At 38.5% G+C, this 15,690-nt stretch overlaps 1 protein-coding gene across 3 annotated transcripts in view; it reads right to left on the bottom strand.

Annotated features, from left to right (window-relative positions):
• The window catches only part of LOC129568982 (irregular chiasm C-roughest protein-like), a 110,391-nt gene extending 98,747 nt beyond the window's left edge, over window positions 1-11,644 (bottom strand). Inside the window, exons 1-2 of one of the 3 annotated variants that reach the window (XM_055447330.1) lie at window positions 9,649-11,644; window positions 3,840-4,910 (exon numbers count right to left, since the gene is read on the bottom strand). The gene's annotated coding sequence lies outside the window, so the exon portion shown is untranslated. The remainder of the gene's footprint in view (window positions 1-3,839; window positions 4,911-9,648) is intronic. The other 2 variants (XM_055447333.1, XM_055447331.1) reach the window with 2 other exon arrangements.
• Between the last annotated feature and the right edge of the window lie 4,046 nt (window positions 11,645-15,690).

The raw sequence follows: 15,690 nt of genomic DNA, 5'->3' as shown, positions 1-15,690 counted from the left end.
GAAAAACACCGAACTCTCGTTTATCCACACATAGAAAAAAGGGAGAAATCGCTTAAATATTGATTTTTCTTTGGTAAAACGAGTTGAAAGGCATCAAAGATCAGCGTTTTTTGTGGATGTTGAGTGTATGTATGTGTGTGTGTGGGACCGTGGATTCTTGTGCCGTACAAAGAAAATCGTTTAACGAAGACGATAGTTTAACGCTTTATTGGCTTTTCCGAACTTACAACCTTGGTTGCTTGGTGCCTTTAAGAAGAAGAGGAAGAAGTTCAACAAAAACCTGCACAATGAACGCAATAAATGTTACGCTTGACTTTGTTCAACTTTTGGTTGATTTTCATGCCATTTCCGTGAACCAAGTGAACGATTAATATTCATTGACGAACCCAAGTGCAGAAAAAGAGCGAACGTATCACAAAGGCCAATGAATCAAGTAATAAAGCGCAGCAACATTTTCTGTCATTTACAAAGTAAATTGGATCGTTTGTGCATTTCATTGTATGATATTGCATTAATTTTGACGACCAAATTGTCAACAAGCTACTCGAAAGGGCAAATTTACGACTGACAGCAAACTGTTTAGAGTGAGGTAATCGAACGTCAAAATTCAATGCCTGGATATATATTGACTAAGCCAAATATTGTGTGATTCAATGTCAGTTGGCCTAAAAGCTTATTCTATCAATAAAAGCGAATTTTGATAAACTTGACTAACGCCATTCACACACAGTACATATTCAATCATCGTTCGACCGCCAAAACTATATGCGGCAGCCGTTCACAAACTATAAATCTTAATTCAAACTCATAAATATTAATCGTATTTGCACTAAAACTTATCTGCTTCAACGATTTATGATTAAATAATACCGATGACAGAGAAGCGAATTTTCGGCTCAACAGCAATGTATTCGCTTGGTCTTGCTCACTCCCTCATTCTCTCGCTCGTTCTCGCTCTTGCCCATTTGCTCCGCATCCGACGGGTGGAAGCGACAGTTCGAACTTCTGGCCCTCTATCGACTTAATTTTGAAGCATTCTGTCATATTCAATACACGACACTTGACAGCCATTGACAGTTAATGTTGTACACATTGTTTACAAAACAAGATAGCAACTAGTGAAAATTAACTGATTTTCAGGACTGAAATCAATGAGTTATAAAAGGGGCAGCAAATTTCAAATGTATTCAGATTTATTTTAAATGACTTATTTAAACGTAAAAATCGCATAGCGGTCACCAAATCGAATATAATAGAAATTATAGCCAAACAAATGAAAGAACGTATTACTCAAAAAAAAGCCGATGTTAGTTCTCAAAAACAGTTGTAGAGGGCCAGAATGATGAACATACATTTCTATAGTTTCAGTACAGAAATACGGAATTGCTTCCACCCGTCGTCCGCATCTGTGTATATGCTCCAATTATAATTCGTTGACTGAATTTGCCGATGCGACGTTTCAACATGAAATGCTTACACACACACACACACACACACACACACACACACACACACACATCACAAATACATGATCCAAAGTTTTCGGCATGCCGATAACATCAATTGCGAATTAATATTTGCATCGATTTCCATGCGAAGCTGTCTCTATCTCTCACTCTCTCGTTCACACTCACGATACATAATATTTATGGAAATGAGAATTTCGCATAAACTGTTTGGGTGTACGAGCAATCAATTCGACAGCAACGGCAACCGATAGCAAGGCGTTTCAGGAATTGGAGCAAGGAGCACACACACACACACACACACACACACACACCCAAACAAACACGGAGAGAGGAAGAGAGTAAGAAAAAAACAAATATGCAATAAAATGGATAAGTTTCAAATAGGAATTGATGTCGATAATTCGATACATTTTGTGCGCTGGTAAGTAATAAGGCTTCGGCAATATCTATATCCAGCGCAGAATATCCTATAAAAAAAAGTGTATGTCGGTATGAGTGGGGCGCTGCTTCATTCGCTTCAGTCATCGTTAAAATATCGTTTCTAAGCCGTCTGCTATTTGTCGCTCCATTCGCATTTCATCGGCAATATTTTCGAGCCATTTGACGTGGACTCGTTGAAAATTCGGATTCATGTATATATAATACATCGCAATGTTGCGTATACTTGAAGTGTTTTGTGTTTAGGCGGGGAAACTACCCTCACACTCTCTCTCTCTCTCTCGTTCGAAAACAACTCGTTTTCATCAGCTTCGCTTTTTTCATTCTTTCGCTTGGATGGGAAATACACTTGTGTTTCGGCGTGTACTATTCAGAGCGGAAAAAAAACAGCAGCCGCCAAATCACTTTTTGAAATCTCAAAATGTACTTCATTCAGAGTTCGCAAGATTCGCTGTCCCTTTCCATCCACTTCAAGAAGAAGGGAAAAAACCATACATTTGTGTGCTAATGCGATGCCGTCATTTTCAACTCTCTCAAAGTTGAAATCTGTTTTTCGCCTTTACCAAAAGCAATCGAGAATTTTTTCTGTTGCTTCACTTGTGCCATCGTTTTGTTTTCGGCCCTGAAGTTTTTGGCGATGGTAAAAGTAGATTTCCACATTTTGGTGGGTGCGTAGGAATATCTTAACGGAGGCAACGAATGAGTATTTTCACTTCATTCACAATAAAATGACTTTTTTATTAACCCAATCCATCGAATGCGAGCAGCTATCGCATGCGGCAAATTCCACAAAATAGACAACCGTCTTCGAAGTTCCGAGGGTTGTGCGACGAAGAAGAATGCCCATTTGAGTGCACAAGTAAATTTTTTGGAAAAACAATTTTAAACGATACTTCCAGTTGAATGTTCGATTGACATTGTTTTGCAGTGACGACGCGGCAAGCGACCCATCGACTGAGCATAAGTACAGCATACAATGTCGCACAGCCTTAGTAATTGCACTGAATTTCGAAGGAGACAAGGGCAATGACAATTATTATCATTTACTTTTCTGAGAAAGGAAAAAAAGACAGCAGCGTCAAATGTACTGTCGGGTGGAAAGTTGCACACGGATGCCGAAAGTATTTTTCGGTAGTGACTGTTCTGTTCACTTCGCACGGAATACAAGTGCACTGAAAACAAACGACGAACAAGAAACTTTCCTATATAATTAAAATTTAATGGAGCTGCTTTGCCATTTTCAGTATATACAGCCGCACTATGGATCATGAAAATATTTCGAACAATGGCGATTGTGTGGCGTTTTGGTAGGGAAGGAGAAATGAAAATTGTCGCGCTTTTAAATCAAATTTATTATTTAATTGGCTTTTGTTATTTTAACTAACTCATTAATGGCTGTTGAATCAACATTTTCGAATGCTATGATTAGATCAGTCGACGAGCTTACGTTATTATTTAATCGCATTTCAATGGCACAACAGTCAACGTTAAGCGAATCATCGTCACCGAGACGTCGACGTGGACGACAAATAGCTTTGTTGAATCAATTTTCGATAAATCCAAATGGCAATATTCTCGAAAACCATCAACACTGTAGTCGAAGTTTGTCAATTCCATTTCGTCTCACAAAATGATTCATTTTCGAGGTCACCGTGCATTTAATCGGTGAGCTGAGTATATACAAAGTGGAAGCATTTGGAAGTTATTCCAATAGTTTTACAAGTAAAACAATCAAAAACTCATTTGAATAGCTCTCATTTGAATAGTTTGTCGTTATTTTCGGAAAATTTCCGATTCGCACAGCAAACTTTGGCACACTGAAATTTCGGGCCAAGTTTTGTTTGAAAGAGCACACACCCCGAAAGATGATTTACATTTCATTAACACACAAACTTTCTAATGCTTAAAGAAAATGCTCCATATTATGCTTACCATTTCAAGTGTGTTGGTTGAAGTGGCATCCGCTGTGTTGATTGCTTCCTTGACACACAGGATTATCGCAGGATTCGTAACGCTCGTTGATTATCCGGATCTTTTGCATACACTTGGGAAAATTTATCGGAGATTTGAGTCGCGTTCCCGAACGTTCAGTGTGTCTGTGGCGATAATCGGAAAATGTAATCTCTTATTTTCCTTTTCTTTTTCGTTTTGGACCGTTGCACGCAGAACAAACAGCCGAAGAAGGGAAAAAAAACGACAACCACAAACAAGATGTTCAAAAACAAAAATCCGAATTCAATTTGGAACTATGTCCGTCGTTCTAATGAACATTCAAACGCGCACCTTCTCTCAATGCACCACTTCAAGCACATTCATTTCAACTTTCATGAGTTTTTATTTTTTTCAATTTATTTTAACTTTTTTTTTATATTTCTCCGTTGAGGGTTTTTCTCGTTACTTCAACACGATTCATACGAAACACACGCACACTTCAAACGATATAATATTTTTATTATTTTTTCTTTCTTTTTTTCCTAATTTTATTTCAGCAATCAAAACGCAACGCGCGATAAAAAAAAAGCAACAAAAATATCATACATAAACAAGGTAAATGCCACACCACTTGAGATTTGGATTTTGAAAACCGTGTGTTTGCCTTTTTCTTTTCGCTTTCCAGTTAAACGTTCGCAATCCAAACACACCATAAATATACACCAACACAAGCACAAAAATGTTCGTCTGGCTGCGTTTTACTTATTCACTTCAATTTCATGTTGGTTCATCAAATCTATTTTCATTAATATCCAAATGGAATGTCTTGAACTCTCATTCATTTGGGATGATGATGATGATGATGATGTGGTGTTTGGGATTCGATTGGCTCAGGCTGTCAAAAAGTTCGCGCTACGATGTCGTCGTCGGCCCAACTCTTGCTTTCTGTTTGCCGTGCTGCGTTGCGTCTCTTTCGGTTGTGCGTATTATTAATTTTTAATTGCAACCATAAATAAGGTAATTGAATGTATTTCTTGATAGAAGTTCATTAGCACCCAAAATGCTGTTTATCTAAATGGAAAGGGAATAAGTCAGAGAGGAGAAAAAAGAAAATAATAATATTTATTAAAGGCGTTAAAGAGAACCCAATGTTATGTGACAGAGTAGAGGGAGAGAAAGAGAAAAAACAACAAAGTCGCCTTAATAAGCACGCATTACGCAGGAAATGAACCATTCCAATGAAATGCTATTACTGTTATTATTGTTGAAGCTTTTTTTTTCACTGTTGTCGTTTTACTGTTTGTTTCGTGTTGTTGCTTTGGTTCGCATGTACTAGCTATTTAATGTTTTCGCTAATGTATGCTCGTTGAGATGGGCACATAAAAGACACAGGAAAAAAACACCAAACCAAACCAAACCAAAAGGAAAAACAGAGAGAGAGAAAAAAATAGAACGTCAATTCGAAACCACATCAAACGCGGAGCACAATTGTCAAGGGTAGTAGTGGGAGAGTCAAAGCACGACACACGCGTGCACCCAGCAATGAAATGTTGAAATTTTATTGTTTTGAAATGCGTTGCCGGTGCGAGTACTCACTCAAATGTACAAACATCCAATAGAGAGGGCCCCTCTTTGGCCCGTAAAATCAACGACGACGACGACAACGATATTCCACAGGGAAATTCTAATTTCAACGTGTGTTCTTGATGCTGTTGTTGTTGTTGTTTTCTTTCTTTCGCTATCAATATATTTATAAGCGATGGCATCGTGCGGTCGACTAACAAAAAAAAAAGCCCAAAAAAATCGACTCGGTGAAAGCAATAAGGTGGAGTTGTCGAGCTCAGCTCACACAACAATATTCTCACACACAATATTTGATTACAAATAAATACGAATTTATATGGTTTACATTGCGTTTCATTTGGTCTCCGTGCGTTTGGTTAGTTTGTTTGATTTTGGATCGTTTTTCATTTTACTTGTTCCGCTTGCCACTTACGAGTAGCTATCATTCAAGAGCCGACACGAGTCGAGTGCGCACGGCCGCGCGCGTTCGAAATAAATGAGGAGCTCAATTTAATTCTTTCAATGCATTTAGGATCCGTTAATGTCTTTAAATATAATAAATTAAATGTGAAGCGACCATACTGCTGTCGATAGCCCTCTATCTCTTTCGTTCGTTCATTTCGGTATGCAGGCTTTGTGAGCGCGCAATGTGGCGAATGAGTGGCATGTGCATTGGGGCTGATATTTATTTAGACGTTTATTGAAATGACTTTGTGTGTACACGCGAATTGTTGAGGCAACATAAACATAAATTCACAGAATCAACCGTACAAATGTTGTATTCCGACTGTTCCCAGTCGAACATATTCAATTTCGATGGTGCTGAGTATCGTGCCCAAAGCATCGTTGAAGTTTATTAAGTGATATTGTGAGCAAGTGAATGAGAGAAGAAGCATATCAGAGCCAAAGTGATACATTTGCAATTTCACTTGAAAATGTGAAAACTCATTCGGCCAAGTGGAATTTTCATCCAAACAAACCGACGACCGACGATTGCGATGGATGGAGGGAAACGGCATTATGAATTCACAACTCCAATTCTAATCCCATTTATTTGCCCGTCGAAATTACAAACGCCGTTTGCTCTTATCGCATACTTTTCGACTGGCTGGAAAATTAAAGTGTTGAATGGGATCGAGAGACGAAGACGAAGACGATTTTTCCGAATTTTCCACACACATAAAACATAAGTTTTTGGTAGGCTATCTATTCTTTAAAAACCGTCTTCAACCATGATAAAAAAAACGGCAACAACAATGAAATCAAGAATGCCGACCACCAATTCGGCTATATTTTGCCCATACGCGTTTTAACTACATAATTGAATTGTTTCAGAGTTTCCTTTCTAACATTTCAATCAGATGCCGGCATTGCCCGGGGCAAATCGAATGCGCTCAAACATAAAACCGAGGAAAGAATACACAAAAAAAATGATCGATCGATTTTATTGGACTAATTTTCATTCCGTTTGAGTGAGAGACTTTGTGTCTCGGTCTGTTCGGTGTGTGTTTGTGTGTCGATTGTATGGTTATTTTTTCCCTGTCGTGTTCGTTCTGGTGTTGTTGTTTTTTCGGTGGCGCGACCGGATAAACGGTCGGCCCTCCGTGATAGGGCTAGACACAAAATACACACAAATCCAATATGTTTTATTGGCACTTATTTTCCACAAAAATCGATATAATTAAATTCTTTGGCTTTGGTTTTCGGTTAAACACAGCACGCTTCGAAGTGTTTTCTTTTTCCATCGCCATTCCAATGGATTCCATTGTAAAATTGGTTGGTGTGGCTACTTCAATTCAAACGTCTACTTCAATTCAACCATGAAACATTCTTTTTTTCCGCAGTATGATACAGTCAGACGAACAACGATGACGATGACGTCGGTAGAATGGCAGCAGCACAACAATGAAACTGAAACGAGTGAATCGTGCTTTCGTGTGACTGTTGGCTGTTCGATTACGTTTCCCATATACATAGAATATATCTGGTTGAAGACGAAAACTAACAACAAATAAAAAGAAACACGTTGCAAAGCGTATCAATTGATTGAATCAAAACGTATTAGATGTTGAGAACGAAGACGAAGCACACAAAGAAAGTGAACACACATCTACACAAAAACCGGAATTTTGAATGTCAATCAGACGAAAGCAACGAAGACAGGCCACAGCACGGTATCAATGCGATATAATGTTCACGTTTCAACGCGTCGACTTGAAGCGAAATTCTTTCACCATGTGAAATAATTTTCCCCTTCAAACTGCATAATTTTCATTTCATCGTATATTTCCTTTGATGTACCTTGCTATTTTCAACGCGCTTCAGCACGAAGAACGCTTTGGCATATTGATTTCACTGTGTGTTTTTCTCTTCGCTTTTCAAACACAGAAAGAGAGACACACACACACACACACACTACCCACATTTATTTTTATGTGCTTATTATGCCAGTTTTCCGGCTGAAAAATCATCAGAGGATTCTTCGTTTTTCTGCTTTTGCATAGAAACCGGAGCGCCTCCGGATCCTTAACTCAATTGCATATGCTCACACGCAATCTTATTAACACAAATATTATTGTCAGTTTTATCACACATATCCCGTAATAATCGAATTGTTATAATTTTGTTTTCATCGTGTCATTTTCGGGCGTTGAGAATTCGTGAGCACTGGGCATGAACTGGATCCAACCGAAGCGAATCGAAGGAGAAAAAAGACAGACCGACACAAAATGGAACAGTGACGATGAGAAGCAACCGAAACGATTTTCGGTACACTTATTCACACGCCCGCACCAACAAAAAAATACACACATCAAATAAAATCGGCTGCTGAATTCAGAAGACGACAAGACACACACATGCACACACCAAATCGTTGATTTTTTTTCTTTTAGTTTGTCATATCTCGATAGATTGTTTGGCACTTTGTTTGGCAAGTTTGGTTGTTATTCTGCCTCTGATACCGTTATGCTTGATTGATATTTTCATTTTGCCATCGCCGCGTTCAATGCGTTGAATTCATTTTTATTTCATCGTGTGCTGTCTACTTTTGTGTCGCTTCGATGGCATGGCATTTGGTGGTTTTTGTGTTTGTGAAATTGACGGACGACGGTGACATGCACATCAATTTACTATTATAACCGTTCCGAATAGGCCATGTGTTTTCGGTTGATGCAATGAAAGAGAAAGAGAGAGAGACAGGCAAAAAAACGCTTTGCTGCGTTGAATGTGTGAAATCAGATGAACCAAGATGAAAATTGAAATTACAAAAATCCTCCTGGCTCACATTTTCATTTGCACCCAACCAAAACTGTGTTGCTCTTTCGTCGCCCGTCCCTTTGGACTTTGTCTCTATTTGAGGGAATGTTTGATGTGTGCACAGCGACAACAAATCTAGATCTCGACTTGGTGTGATTTAACACTGTGGCTCTAGCACTGGCTTGAACACAGACGAAACAGACACACACGCACACAGGCACCGAGATTATCAGTCCGATTTCGTTGTGAGAACAGCAAATTTTCATGTTTTGTTTTGCTATTTATTCGCCTGCTGCGGACAGCGGGTTATAAACCAGCCGATCGATAGATGTGGAAAATTCACAATTTCATTTTTTGTTGTGTGTGTGTCTGTTTTTGTGTTTCATGTGATTTTTGCTGGGTAACGCTTTGCTTACGTGCATTTTTCTCGTTTTTGTATACACAACGGTGGAAATGAGCATCGTTCTGAAACCCTTTTTTAAGTCAAACCGTGCAAAATGCTTAGCCAAACGAAGAAGAAAAAAAAGCGAACGAACCGATGAGAACCAAAACGGAAAATCACATGGAAAATATTTCATGCGAAAAATGAAGCACAATTCGAGTAATGTTCAGGTATCGAGAGAATGAATATGGATTTTTGCGAATGCGGTTCGGTATCAGTTAGAAATGTGAAGCAACAAAGCGAATCCGTATTTTTGTATCCGCTAAAACATTTCACACAATACACTCAATTGCAGGCATTGCAAACGAATGAGAACATCACCGAAAAAAAAAACATAATTTGTAGACTTGGTTTTTATTCCATACCACTACGAACCAAATGTGAAAAATCGAGAGAAAAAAATATCGCGAATTTCACAGTAACACGAAGCAAACATGCTTTTGATTTGATAAAAGAATTTTCGCCATGCTTCATTGAACATTTTTAACAAAATCAGTATCATTGGAAAATTCATTCAATTTGTTTCGAAAAATGCACAGAACTCACTTTCAATTCGTGTTTTCATTTATGTTTCTAATTGCAATCACTACGGAATTCACTGTTTTTAAGCCGAAAATTATTTTTCACTATTTTTTTCATTAATTGACAGTTGATTATTGTTTCATTTTTACCACTGTTGCATATTTTTCACTTTTTTTTTATTTGTTTGTTCTCATCGGCAATTTTCGTTTGAAATTCACATTGCTCTTTATCTCTAATGTTATTCTTCACTTCACTCGATGCAAATTGATTTCGTTTTTCAACTTTTCTTTGCTACGTCACTTATGTTCTGTTCGATTCTTTTGCTCCTGTTCAAGTTTATTATCGAAGGATAGAGATAGTTCCATGTAGTTTTGGAATGCCGCGCGCGTGATAACTCGTTTTGTTGTTGATTCTTTCTTTTTCTTCAGTTCCTCACATAATAGCTGTGATATGAAAATGACCAAGCGAACTGTAACATAACCAATCGTTTTGAGTACTTGGTACAAACTGAATGCTTCGTCAATCGAGTGTCGTGCGGCAACCTTCTCCTCTACCTATCGCTTCGTTTGTTGCCTTCTTTCCGTGTGTTTGCTTCATTCGATTTCGTTTTCACAGCGATAACATGAGTGAGAATATCTTTGCTGTGTGTTGTCACGCACTGGAAACAAGCAGCGAAACCAACCGAAAATATTATTCCACTCACTCGGCGAGAGCCACGGTGTTTTTATGCATGAGATGAATTCAACGTCTGTTGTTTCCACTGTGGATTGGTGCGCCAGCGCTGCATGAATTCCACTCAATGGAAGTGGTTAACCCATGAATTTGACTCGTTCCGTGCACGTTCTCCTCATTGTGACAACGGTCTTATTGGAATCGCTTCAGCTGAGTCATTTAAAGTGCTTCGGCATTTCGTGCGGCCCACAATCATACGGCAAACATTGTGCCTGCGTTATAAATCCCAGACGTCTCATACATCGGAATGCATCACATTCGAATTGGAATTGGAATATTTTGTGACAGATTGCACAGTTCCAGGGGAATTGAGTGTAAATCGGACGCTGTGCCGAAACAAATGAAACAAAACAGAAATTCGAATTTATTTCGAGAGTGAATATGAAAAGCATATGTTGCATTTGACTGTGTATGGATAAAAACGAGTTTATTCACATTTCAGGCCGAAAAACTGGAAGAGATGCACGGCTATATAGCGGCTGGCATTCGAATTGGATTTCTAATCTTGCCGGATTTTTTTTTCTTCTAATCAAATGCATGAATATTTGATAAGAGGTGAAGCCAAGGAAAAAATTCAATGGCAAAATTTGGTCATATATTGAGGCTGGCCATTGGTGGAAAGGTGAATGAAAGAAGAGAAGAAAAAAAAAACTGAGAAGTGATTCATTGGAACACACAAAAGATTCTTTGATTTAGGTAGAAAAGTTTACTTGGCCCAGACCAATTGGAGTGAAACGACACAGAAACAAAGTTTAATGCTCGAACCTGGCACTGCTACCGTAATTAAAGCCGTACTCTTTTGTGTAGCATGTGCGTTTTTACGACTCTTTTTACCGATTTTTCATGATTTGTTTCCGTTTTTTTTCTTCTCCTCTCTCGGCTGTTCTATCTTCTACCCGTAAAAAAGACCGAAAGTGAAGAAGGCGATTTATCTTCTTTTTTTTCTTCGCGACCGCCATGCGACATTCACTCGCAATGTAAAACGAAACTGCAGTAGTTGAAAAATAATCGGGAACGTAAATATTATTGGTGCTTGTTCAGCGCCACCCTCGAGATGTACACATAATAATTTTACGAGCGAGAAAATTAAATTTCACTATTTATCAATTTCAAATAACGGTGAGAAAATACGATGCGCGCACGGCAAGGCAACACAATGGAAAAGGAGAGCGAAAAACCGAAAACAACCGACAAAAATACACACGGCACATGAATCGTTCAATCGCTATTCGAAATCCGATATTTTATTTTGTGATTTAGCTTCCGCTTCGATGTTGTTTGACTGACTATATCTCATTTTGTGGCTGTTTGCATGTTTCACTCGTCGATCGTTGCCGTTACCATTTTTATTGCTTTTGCCGTTGTTACGATATATGAAAATAATAGCCCATTAAAAGTGTGTTTGTTTTTGAATATATCACACGATACACCTCTTTCGATGGCATTTTCTTTTGAGGTTAAGAAATTATGTGGAGTGAAGCGTGTGTCGAACTTCGTCATCGTTAAAGTCATTGACGATTGCGACGAAGACGATGGTGGCAAAAGCAGGCAAATACTACAGTTCCCAAAGGGCTAAATACTAGTAATATTAGTACTACAGCCGGCGTGTGCTCTCTTCCATTGCCCAAACGATTTTTCCGATCAATTAAAATTAGTATTTTATGACTGTTGAGCATCATTTGAGGTCATAAAAGTTAACATTATAGTTGTAAAATTGATCGATTTAATACGCACAATATAATTCAGCGTATAATATTCAAATTTGCTGTGCACTAGTTAAGCAGGAGATTGTTGTTGGCATGAGAGTGGTATTGCGCGTTGCAAAGAAGGGCGACGAATATTTTATGAACGCCGTTTAGTTGTGGGCTACCGGGATTTTAATGGCAACTTTATTGAGCCGCGACGAACATTTTAATTATAGTTCAAGGAATTTCGAGATTTATATTTCTACCAACAACGAACGAATTTTCAATCGCACATTAATTTTTAATGCAATAGAATTTTTTTTTAGGTTAAATATCCGAGTTTATGGGTTTTTCGGTATTTTATGACTTTGACGACACACGAGTGAAATATTAAAGCTGACTTTTTTACAACTGTTCGCATGCTGTGTGTGTATATATGTGGCATTAATCGACGGGGAAGCGTCGATCTGGATTAAACTAAATTTTTAGTTGAAAACGGAAGCACGGAAATTTGGTGGCAACGACAACAACAACAGGAGAGAAAAAACTCGGTACAGTAAAATTCAACTAAATCAATTTTCCAAAGCAGGACAGCCACTCAAAACTAAAACTGGTGAAAAGTGCAAGCACAACACAAATGCCATCATGACGAGCGAGACTGTCGTCACGTTTGGAATATTCACATCCGCAGACAAATAATTTTCGCAGAACAAGGGTAAGTGAGGAAGCCGAACTATCTCTCTCTCTCTCTCTCTCTCTCTCTCTCTCTCTCTCTCTCTCTCTCTCTTTCTCTCTGGCTGTCATGAATTTTTTACCCTTCCACAAACTTTTACCTGGCTTCGAATGCTGTGCCACACAGAGGAAAAGGGAGAGAAAGAGACACATATGGAGCGAGAGCAAAAAATGTCACGATTACTGCGAAGAGCAAGTTTGCAATTAGACGTGTTTGCGTTTCAACTAAATTTCATTTGGTCAAAAACTTCAAAAACTAAACCAGAACATTCTGTCTGAGTTGTGAATTCTGGTTTAGATGGCAAAATTGTTGTTGACTAACCGCTTGGTTTTTAGACACGTGGCCCGTTGTCTCACCATTTACCTCTCTGCCTCTGTGCTTCTCTCTCTCTCTCCCCTTCTTTCTGGTGATGTTCTTTTGTCCGATGGTGTCGCCAGCAGATCTAAGCTGCAAAATTAGCCGCACACACACACACACACACATATAACATACATACTCAGAAGTTTTCCATTTGAATTTTGTGCGGTGTACGAGAATAGTAGTGGGTGTAAGAAAATCGGTGAGCATCCGTTGGAATCATGCAAATTTCACACATTTCGAGCTTGTATTGTGAGGAGTTTTTCGCAAATTTGCTTGAAAATGTCTGTTGATCGTGGCAACACTAACACACGGAAAGATTCAATTTCCCAACGACACCAACAACAACAAAAACGGAGAAAAAAACTTCAATAAATACAAAGTAAAGTGTTGGGCTGGATTTTTACACATTATAATTCATTTGTCGTGGTTGTCGGTGGCTGAATGAAAAATGTGTGGCGGTGTCGGTGTGTATGTATTTGTGAATTGTTGTTGAGTTTGGCATCATGCTTGAGCTGCGATGCATCCATTTTTCATAGCATTAACAATGAACCGGATGCAAAGCACTGACTCTATATTACAATGTTGGAAATTTTGTGTTTTTTGGTCGTTGCCGTCGTTGCTGTTTGCTGCCGTTTTAGCTGGCGCGTATTGAAATTCTAATGATTGAGATATTTAATGCATGCAGGCAATTTTTGGTTGGCAAACCATTTTTGCTTTGTTTGCGAAAAACGAAAATGTGTAATTAAATTTGGTCGAAAAGTTATATAGTTTTATACGAATATAGTTTTGCAAATGTAGTAGGGAATTACTGAAGCGACACAAGCTTTTTCCAAATGGAACGCATACTGTACGTGTGTATGTGTACACACTTCTAGTTTATATTGGCCCGAGGGTGTTGGGCAGTTCGACTAAAATAATTCTATTGATGCTTATGCATGAAAATGATGATGCCATACAAAAATGATATATATACGTATATGAAAGGGAAAAATGAAATTAAATTAAACTACTCGGGTGTTAGCGACATAGTCGGCAGGCCGAATGTAAGTGTGAGTGGTGTATGCATTATCCGAGAAAATGTTGTTACCGTCGCAATAAAGGTAGCATTGCGTATGAGCATTGTTGTAGTTGAAATGAAAATTTTATTGTGCAAATATAACGAAATTGCTCTTGTCGAGGAACCAGAGCGGAGGAGAGTGAGCATGGGGCTGAGCTCGAAGAAGAAGAAGACGAAAAAAAAAATATCTAAATGGAATAGTCAAATGCTTTTTGACAGTAACGACCATCAAAAATGAAAAATTCTCTTTATTATATTTGAGTGTAAACCGTATGCGTGATGGTTCTTAATGCGTTCCATACGCATAAAGTGCCTGAGAGACGTAATGTATTTTGGCTTTAGCCGTGCTATGCTGAGAATCGTGTGTATTAGCGCGCTGTGTGTGTGTGTGTGTGATGAGTGTGGGCATAAAAAGGTGTGTGCGCCTTTCGTCCATAGGGATTTGGCGATAATTTCGTAGATTCTTCTACCACTCATGACAACTCGCATTTACTGAGAACGAAAACGGGCTGAGCAGAAAACATTAATCGTCGCTTGAAATAGGATTCTTGTGTTAGATGTGACCAAGTCCAAAAACTAATATAGAATATTATTTTATGAATATTAATTAGGAGCAAAGGATTTGAAAAGTGAAATATTCTGACCGTATATAATTTGGAGAGGCCATTTCCATGTATGTTCTGACTGGTAAAATCGTTGTGCATTAGAGATAGCAAAATAATGGAGCGAAAAATGATAAAGCCAATGATAAAATAAACAGCAAACACTGACCGAAAACTAAATACCTTCGACGAAATATTTACTAGCGCGATAACTGTGTAAATTTGCTGTATGAAAGTGCCCAACCCAGTGTAGCTTATTATTTTTTTTTCGTTCGTTCGTTCGTTCGACGATGGTTCGTCGACTACATGCATACAAACCATGAACAGCAATTACCTTTTCGAAATGAAATGGAGACAAGCACAAATGAAATCTTAATGTACACGCACTCCGCGCACACACACGTCGTGGTATGCAACGACTCTCAACCAAATGAATGGTGGTGTCCATACACATGCTGAAAATGGCGAACGCGCACAAAACACAACAACAACGAAATATGTACAAGAACGCATAGAATTTTTATAACGAACCAAATATTTTTACGGCCACTGTTGCTCGCATTCACACTCTCTTGCGGATGCCTGTAATTTTTCGACAAGTCGTCGAAAAAAAAAATCGCACACGAACCAAACAGTTCAAAAAACAAACACCGACGTGCTTTTCACTTTTATGAAAGTGAATAATTAATGCCGTAGCCGTAGATAATGGTTTTATGCCATTCCATGCGAGCCAAAACATTGTAAAGCGTTAAAAGCGAATGGTTGAGCAGTAAGCACACTTTGGCACACCAGATACAGTAGCGCGTAGAATGTGCGAGAATGAGACCGAAGACCGGAGACCGGATCGCACAACAGCGTCTGGATTTCTTGCTTTAATCGTATAATACGATGGTAATA

The sequence above is a fragment of the Sitodiplosis mosellana genome, unplaced genomic scaffold (assembly GCF_009176505.1).
Source record: "Sitodiplosis mosellana isolate CC-2019 unplaced genomic scaffold, AAFC_SMos_1.0 Smas_scaffold_30, whole genome shotgun sequence".
NCBI lineage: Eukaryota > Metazoa > Arthropoda > Insecta > Diptera > Cecidomyiidae > Sitodiplosis > Sitodiplosis mosellana.
The sequence above is the reverse complement of the archived record's forward strand: the minus strand, read 5'-3'. Positions and strand labels throughout refer to the sequence as shown.